Here is a 9564-nt window from a genome sequence, read left to right on the forward strand (position 1 = left end):
TGCCGAAAGTCAGATTTTTGATGAAATTGTGACCCCGGGGCTTAGGGATTTTTTCAAAAAAATATTTTTCTGCCGGTTAAGTTGTCGAGGGCTGATTTCTTTTCCTGTGATAAAAAGCATTCTGTTTTGACCGCCAAACCTTTCAGGGGAGCATTTACAACCGTTTGGCATCATTTTTGAGTGAATTGCCAAAAGTCAGATTTTTAATGAAATTGTGACCCCGGGGGTAAGGGATTTTTTGAAAAAAATAATTTTCTGCCGGTTAAGTTGTCGAGGGCTGATTTCTTGTTCTGTGATAAAAAGCCTTCTGTTTCGACCGCCAAACATTTCAGGGGAGCATTTGCAACCGTTTGGCACCATTTTTGAGTGAATTGCCGAAAGTCAGATTTTTGATGAAATTGTGACCCCGGGGCTTAGGGATTTTTTGAAAAAAATAATTTTCTGCCGGTTAAGTTGTCGAGGGCTCATTTCTTGTTCTGTGATAAAAAGCCTTCTGTTTCGACCGCCAAACCTTTCAGCGGAGCATTTGCAACCGTATGGCACCATGTTTGAGTGAGTTTCCGAAAGTCAGATTTTTGATGAAATTGTGACCCCGGGGCTTAGGGATTTTTTCAAAAAAATATTTTTCTGCCAGTTAAGTTGTTGAGGGCTCATTTCTTTTCCTGTGATAAAAAGCCTTCTGTTTCGACCGCCAAACCTTTCAGGGGAGCATTTGCAACCGTTTGGCACCATTTTTGATTGAATTGCCGAAAGTCAGATTTTTGATGAAATTGTGACCCCGGGGCTTAGGGATTTTTTCAAAAAAATATTTTTCTGCCGGTTAAGTTGTCGAGGGCTGATTTCTTTTCCTGTGATAAAAAGCCTTCTGTTTCGACCGCCAAACCTTTCAGGGGAGCATTTGCAACCGTTTGGCATCATTTTTGATTGAATTGCCGAAAGTCAGATTTTTGATGAAATTGTGACCCCGGGGCTTAGGGATTTTTTCAAAAAAATATTTTTCTGCCGGTTAAGTTGTCGAGGGCTGATTTCTTTTCCTGTGATAAAAAGCCTTCTGTTTTGACGGCCAAACCTTTCAGGGGAGCATTTGCAACCATTTGGCACCATTTTTGAGTGAATTGCCGAAAGTCAGATTTTTGATGAAATTGTGACCCCGGGGCTTAGGGATTTTTTCAAAAAAATATTTTTCTGCCGGTTAAGTTGCCGAGGACTGATTTCTTCTTTGTGATAAAAAGCCTTCTGTTTCGATCGCCAAACATTTCAGGGGAGCATTTGCAACCGTTTCGCATCATTTTTGATTGAATTGCCGAAAGTCAGATTTTTTATGAAATTGTGACCCCGGGTCTTAGGGATTTTTTCAAAAAAATATTTTTCTGCCGGTTAAGTTGTCGAGGGCTGATTTCTTGTTCTGTGATTAAAAGCCTTCTGTTTCGACCGCCAAACCTTTCAGGGGAGCATTTGCAACCGTTTGGCACCATTTTTGAGTGAATTGCCGAAAGTCAGATTTTTGATGAAATTGTGACCCCGGGGCTTAGGGATTTTTTCAAAAAAATATTTTTCTGCCGGTTAAGTTGCCGAGGACTGATTTCTTCTTTGTGATAAAAAGCCTTCTGTTTCGATCGCCAAACATTTCAGGGGAGCATTTGCAACCGTTTCGCATCATTTTTGATTGAATTGCCGAAAGTCAGATTTTTTATGAAATTGTGACCCCGGGTCTTAGGGATTTTTTCAAAAAAATATTTTTCTGCCGGTTAAGTTGTCGAGGGCTGATTTCTTGTTCTGTGATTAAAAGCCTTCTGTTTCGACCGCCAAACATTTCAGGGAGCATTTGCAACCGTTTGGCACCATTTTTGAGTGAATTGCCGAAAGTCAGATTTTTGATGAAATTGTGACCCCGGGGCTTAGGGATTTTTTCAAAAAAATATTTTTCTGCCGGTTAAGTTGTCGAGGGCTGATTTCTTTTCCTGTGATAAAAAGCATTCTGTTTTGACCGCCAAACCTTTCAGGGGAGCATTTACAACCGTTTGGCATCATTTTTGAGTGAATTGCCAAAAGTCAGATTTTTAATGAAATTGTGACCCCGGGGGTAAGGGATTTTTTCAAAAAAATATTTTTCTGCCAGTTAAGTTGTTGAGGGCTGATTTCTTGTTCTGTGATAAAAAGCATTCTGTTTCGACCGCCAAACCTTTCAGGGGAGCATTTGCAACCGTTTGGCACCATTTTTGAGTGAATTGCCGAAAGTCAGATTTTTGATGAAATTGTGACCCCGGGGCTTAGGGATTTTTTCAAAAAAATATTTGTCTGCCAGTTAAGTTGTCGAGGGCTCATTTCTTTTCCTGTGATAAAAAGCCTTCTGTTTCGACCGCCAAACCTTTCAGCGGAGCATTTGCAACCGTATGGCACCATGTTTGAGTGAATTGCCGAAAGTCAGATTTTTGATGAAATTGTGAGCTTGGGGCTTAGGGATTTTTTCAAAAAAATATTTTTCTGCCAGTTAAGTTGTTGAGGGCTGATTTCTTGTTCTGTGATAAAAAGCCTTCTGTTTCGACCGCCAAACCTTTCAGGGGAGCATTTGCAACCGTTTGGCATCATTTTTGATTGAATTGCCGAAAGTCAGATTTTTGATGAAATTGTGACCCCGGGGCTTAGGGATTTTTTCAAAAAAATATTTTTCTGCCGGTTAAGTAGTCGAGGGCTGATTTCTTTTCCTGTGATAAAAAGCCTTCTGTTTCGACCGCCAAACATTTCAGGGGAGCATTTGCAACCGTTTCGCATCATTTTTGATTGAATTGCCGAAAATCAGATTTTTAATGAAATTGTGACCCCGGGTCTTAGGGATTTTTTCAAAAAAATATTTTTCTGCCGGTTAAGTTGTCGAGGGCTGATTTCTTGTTCTGTGATAAAAAGCATTCTGTTTCGACCGCCAAACCTTTCAGGGGAGCATTTGCAACTGTTTGGCATCATTTTTGAGTGAATTGCCGAAAGTCAGATTTTTAATGAAATTGTGACCCCGGGGGTAAGGGATTTTTTCAAAAAAATATTTTTCTGCCAGTTAAGTTGTTGACGGCTGATTTCTTGTTCTGTGATAAAAAGCATTCTGTTTCGACCGCCAAACCTTTCAGGGGAGCATTTGCAACCGTTTGGCACCATTTTTGAGTGAATTGCCGAAAGTCAGATTTTTGATGAAATTGTGACCCCGGGGCTTAGGGATTTTTTCAAAAAAATATTTGTCTGCCAGTTAAGTTGTCGAGGGCTCATTTCTTTTCCTGTGATAAAAAGCCTTCTGTTTCGACCGCCAAACCTTTCAGCGGAGCATTTGCAACCGTATGGCACCATGTTTGAGTGAATTGCCGAAAGTCAGATTTTTGATGAAATTGTGAGCTTGGGGCTTAGGGATTTTTTCAAAAAAATATTTTTCTGCCAGTTAAGTTGTTGAGGGCTGATTTCTTGTTCTGTGATAAAAAGCCTTCTGTTTCGACCGCCAAACCTTTCAGGGGAGCATTTGCAACCGTTTGGCATCATTTTTGATTGAATTGCCGAAAGTCAGATTTTTGATGAAATTGTGACCCCGGGGCTTAGGGATTTTTTCAAAAAAATATTTTTCTGCCGGTTAAGTAGTCGAGGGCTGATTTCTTTTCCTGTGATAAAAAGCCTTCTGTTTCGACCGCCAAACATTTCAGGGGAGCATTTGCAACCGTTTCGCATCATTTTTGATTGAATTGCCGAAAATCAGATTTTTTATGAAATTGTGACCCCGGGTCTTAGGGATTTTTTCAAAAAAATATTTTTCTGCCGGTTAAGTTGTCGAGGGCTGATTTCTTGTTCTGTGATAAAAAGCATTCTGTTTCGACCGCCAAACCTTTCAGGGGAGCATTTGCAACCGTTTGGCATCATTTTTGAGTGAATTGCCGAAAGTCAGATTTTTAATGAAATTGTGACCCCGGGGGTAAGGGATTTTTTCAAAAAAATATTTTTCTGCCAGTTAAGTTGTTGACGGCTGATTTCTTGTTCTGTGATAAAAAGCATTCTGTTTTGACCGCCAAACCTTTCAGGGGAGCATTTGCAACCGTTTGGCATCATTTTTGATTGAATTGCCGAAAGTCAGATTTTTGATGAAATTGTGACCCCGGGGCTTAGGGATTTTTTCAAAAAAATATTTTTCTGCCGGTTAAGTTGTCGAGGGCTCATTTCTTTTCCTGTGATAAAAAGAATTCTGTTTTGACCGCCAAACCTTTCAGGGGAGCATTTGCAACCGTTTGGCATCATTTTTGATTGAATTGCCGAAAGTCAGATTTTTGATGAAATTGTGACACCGGGGCTTAGGGATTTTTTCAAAAAAATATTTTTCTGCCGGTTAAGTTGTCGAGGGCTGATTTCTTTTCCTGTGATAAAAAGCCTTCTGTTTCGACCGCCAAACCTTTCAGGGGAGCATTTGCAACCGTTTGGCATCATTTTTGAGTGAATTGCCGAAAGTCAGATTTTTAATGAAATTGTGACCCCGGCTTAGGGATTATTTCAAAAACATATTTTTCTGCCAGTTAAGTTGTTGAGGGCTGATTTCTTGTTCTGTGATAAAAAGCCTTCTGTTTCGACCGCCAAACCTTTCAGGGGAGCATTTGCAACCGTTTGGCACCATTTTTGAGTGAATTGCCGAAAGTCAGATTTTTGATGAAATTGTGACCCCGGGGCTTATGGATTTTTTCAAAAAAATATTTTTCTGCCGGTTAAGTTGTCGAGGGCTGATTTCTTGTTCTGTGATAAAAAGCCTTCTGTTTCGACCGCCAAACCTTTCAGCGGAGCATTTGCAACCGTATGGCACCATGTTTGAGTGAGTTTCCGAAAGTCAGATTTTTGATGAAATTGTGACCCCGGGGCTTAGGGATTTTTTCAAAAAAATATTTTTCTGCCAGTTAAGTTGTCGAGGGCTCATTTCTTTTCCTGTGATAAAAAGGCTTCTGTTTCGACCGCCAAACCTTTCAGGGGAGCATTTGCAACCGTTTGGCACCATTTTTGAGTGAATTGCCGAAAGTCAGATTTTTGATGAAATTGTGACCCCGGGGCTTAGGGATTTTTTCAAAAAAATATTTTTCTGCCGGTTAAGTTGCCGAGGACTGATTTCTTCTTTGTGATAAAAAGCCTTCTGTTTCGATCGCCAAACATTTCAGGGGAGCATTTGCAACCGTTTCGCATCATTTTTGATTGAATTGCCGAAAGTCAGATTTTTTATGAAATTGTGACCCCGGGGCTTATGGATTTTTTCAAAAAAATATTTTTCTGCCGGTTAAGTAGTCGAGGGCTGATTTCTTTTCCTGTGATAAAAAGCCTTCTGTTTCGACCGCCAAACATTTCAGGGGAGCATTTGCAACCGTTTCGCATCATTTTTGATTGAATTGCCGAAAATCAGATTTTTTATGAAATTGTGACCCCGGGTCTTAGGGATTTTTTCAAAAAAATATTTTTCTGCCGGTTAAGTTGTCGAGGGCTGATTTCTTGTTCTGTGATAAAAAGCATTCTGTTTCGACCGCCAAACCTTTCAGGGGAGCATTTGCAACCGTTTGGCATCATTTTTGAGTGAATTGCCGAAAGTCAGATTTTTAATGAAATTGTGACCCCGGGGGTAAGGGATTTTTTCAAAAAAATATTTTTCTGCCAGTTAAGTTGTTGACGGCTGATTTCTTGTTCTGTGATAAAAAGCATTCTGTTTTGACCGCCAAACCTTTCAGGGGAGCATTTGCAACCGTTTGGCATCATTTTTGATTGAATTGCCGAAAGTCAGATTTTTGATGAAATTGTGACCCCGGGGCTTAGGGATTTTTTCAAAAAAATATTTTTCTGCCGGTTAAGTTGTCGAGGGCTCATTTCTTTTCCTGTGATAAAAAGAATTCTGTTTTGACCGCCAAACCTTTCAGGGGAGCATTTGCAACCGTTTGGCATCATTTTTGATTGAATTGCCGAAAGTCAGATTTTTGATGAAATTGTGACACCGGGGCTTAGGGATTTTTTCAAAAAAATATTTTTCTGCCGGTTAAGTTGTCGAGGGCTGATTTCTTTTCCTGTGATAAAAAGCCTTCTGTTTCGACCGCCAAACCTTTCAGGGGAGCATTTGCAACCGTTTGGCATCATTTTTGAGTGAATTGCCGAAAGTCAGATTTTTAATGAAATTGTGACCCCGGCTTAGGGATTATTTCAAAAACATATTTTTCTGCCAGTTAAGTTGTTGAGGGCTGATTTCTTGTTCTGTGATAAAAAGCCTTCTGTTTCGACCGCCAAACCTTTCAGGGGAGCATTTGCAACCGTTTGGCACCATTTTTGAGTGAATTGCCGAAAGTCAGATTTTTGATGAAATTGTGACCCCGGGGCTTATGGATTTTTTCAAAAAAATATTTTTCTGCCGGTTAAGTTGTCGAGGGCTGATTTCTTGTTCTGTGATAAAAAGCCTTCTGTTTCGACCGCCAAACCTTTCAGCGGAGCATTTGCAACCGTATGGCACCATGTTTGAGTGAGTTTCCGAAAGTCAGATTTTTGATGAAATTGTGACCCCGGGGCTTAGGGATTTTTTCAAAAAAATATTTTTCTGCCAGTTAAGTTGTCGAGGGCTCATTTCTTTTCCTGTGATAAAAAGGCTTCTGTTTTGACCGCCAAACCTTTCAGGGGAGCATTTGCAACCGTTTGGCACCATTTTTGAGTGAATTGCCGAAAGTCAGATTTTTGATGAAATTGTGACCCCGGGGCTTAGGGATTTTTTCAAAAAAATATTTTTCTGCCGGTTAAGTTGCCGAGGACTGATTTCTTCTTTGTGATAAAAAGCCTTCTGTTTCGATCGCCAAACATTTCAGGGGAGCATTTGCAACCGTTTCGCATCATTTTTGATTGAATTGCCGAAAGTCAGATTTTTTATGAAATTGTGACCCCGGGTCTTAGGGATTTTTTCAAAAAAATATTTTTCTGCCGGTTAAGTTGTCGAGGGCTGATTTCTTGTTCTGTGATAAAAAGCCTTCTGTTTCGACCGCCAAACCTTTCAGGGGAGCATTTGCAACCGTTTGAAAGCATTTTTTTAATGAATTGCCGAAAGTCAGATTTATGATGAAATTGTGACCCCGGGGCTTAGGGATTTTTTCAAAAAAATATTTTTCTGCCGGTTAAGTTGTTGAGGGCTGATTTCTTGTTCTGTGTTAAAAAGCATCCTGTTTTGACTGCCAAACCTTTCAGGGGAGCATTTGCAACCGTTTGGCACCATTTTTGAGTGAATTGCCGAAAGTCAGATTTTTAATGAAATTGTGACCCCGGGGGTAAGGGATTTTTTCAAAAAAATATTTTTCTGCCAGTTAAGTTGTTGAGGGCTGATTTCTTGTTCTGTGATAAAAAGGATTCTGTTTCGACCGCCAAACCTTTCAGCGGAGCATTTGCAACCGTTTGGCACCATTTTTGATTGATTTGCCGAAAGTCAGATTTTTTATGAAATTGTGACCCCGGGGCTTAGGGATTCTTTCAAAATATTATTTTTCTGCCAGTTAAGTTGTCGAGGGCTCATTTCTTTTCCTGTGATAAAAAGGCTTCTGTTTTGACCGCCAAACCTTTCAGGGGAGCATTTGCATCCGTTTGGCACCATTTTTGAGTGAATTGCCGAAAGTCAGATTTTTGATGAAATTGTGACCCCGGGGCTTAGGGATTTTTTCAAAAAAATATTTTTCTGCCGGTTAAGTTGCCGAGGACTGATTTCTTCTTTGTGATAAAAAGCCTTCTGTTTCGATCGCCAAACATTTCAGGGGAGCATTTGCAACCGTTTCGCATCATTTTTGATTGAATTGCCGAAAGTCAGATTTTTGATGAAATTGTGACCCCGGGTCTTAGGGATTTTTTCAAAAAAATATTTTTCTGCCGGTTAAGTTGTCGAGGGCTGATTTCTTGTTCTGTGATAAAAAGCCGTCTGTTTCGACCGCCAAACCTTTCAGGGGAGCATTTGCAACCGTTTGAAAGCATTTTTTTAATGAATTGCCGAAAGTCAGATTTATGATGAAATTGTGACCCCGGGGCTTAGGGATTTTTTCAAAAAAATATTTTTCTGCCGGTTAAGTTGTTGAGGGCTGATTTCTTGTTCTGTGTTAAAAAGCATTCTGTTTTGACTGCCAAACCTTTCAGGGGAGCATTTGCAACCGTTTGGCACCATTTTTGAGTGAATTGCCGAAAGTCAGATTTTAAATGAAATTGTGACCCCGGGGCTTAGGGATTTTTTCAAAAAAATATTTTTCTGCCGGTTAAGTTGTCGAGGGCTGATTTCTTTTCCTGTGATAAAAAGCCTTCTGTTTTGACGGCCAAACCTTTCAGGGGAGCATTTGCAACCGTTTGGCACCATTTTTGAGTGAATTGCCGAAAGTCAGATTTTTGATGAAATTGTGACCCCGGGGCTTAGGGATTTTTTGAAAAAAATAATTTTCTGCCGGTTAAGTTGTCGAGGGCTGATTTCTTGTTCTGTGATAAAAAGCCTTCTGTTTCGACCGCCAAACATTTCAGGGGAGCATTTGCAACCGTTTGGCACCATTTTTGAGTGAATTGCCGAAAGTCAGATTTTTGATGAAATTGTGACCCCGGGGCTTAGGGATTTTTTGAAAAAAATAATTTTCTGCCGGTTAAGTTGTCGAGGGCTCATTTCTTGTTCTGTGATAAAAAGCCTTCTGTTTCGACCGCCAAACCTTTCAGGGGAGCATTTGCAACCGTTTGGCATCATTTTTGATTGAATTGCCGAAAGTCAGATTTTTGATGAAATTGTGACCCCGGGGCTTAGGGATTTTTTCAAAAAAATATTTTTCTGCCGGTTAAGTAGTCGAGGGCTGATTTCTTTTCCTGTGATAAAAAGCCTTCTGTTTCGACCGCCAAACATTTCAGGGGAGCATTTGCAACCGTTTCGCATCATTTTTGATTGAATTGCCGAAAATCAGATTTTTTATGAAATTGTGACCCCGGGTCTTAGGGATTTTTTCAAAAAAATATTTTTCTGCCGGTTAAGTTGTCGAGGGCTGATTTCTTGTTCTGTGATAAAAAGCATTCTGTTTCGACCGCCAAACCTTTCAGGGGAGCATTTGCAACTGTTTGGCATCATTTTTGAGTGAATTGCCGAAAGTCAGATTTTTAATGAAATTGTGACCCCGGGGGTAAGGGATTTTTTCAAAAAAATATTTTTCTGCCAGTTAAGTTGTTGACGGCTGATTTCTTGTTCTGTGATAAAAAGCATTCTGTTTCGACCGCCAAACCTTTCAGGGGAGCATTTGCAACCGTTTGGCACCATTTTTGAGTGAATTGCCGAAAGTCAGATTTTTGATGAAATTGTGACCCCGGGGCTTAGGGATTTTTTCAAAAAAATATTTGTCTGCCAGTTAAGTTGTCGAGGGCTCATTTCTTTTCCTGTGATAAAAAGCCTTCTGTTTCGACCGCCAAACCTTTCAGCGGAGCATTTGCAACCGTATGGCACCATGTTTGAGTGAATTGCCGAAAGTCAGATTTTTGATGAAATTGTGAGCTTGGGGCTTAGGGATTTTTTCAAAAAAATATTTTTCTGCCAGTTAAGTTGTT

Source organism: Podarcis cretensis (assembly GCF_951804945.1).
Source record: "Podarcis cretensis genome assembly, chromosome: 10".
NCBI classification, from domain to species: Eukaryota; Metazoa; Chordata; class Lepidosauria; order Squamata; family Lacertidae; genus Podarcis; species Podarcis cretensis.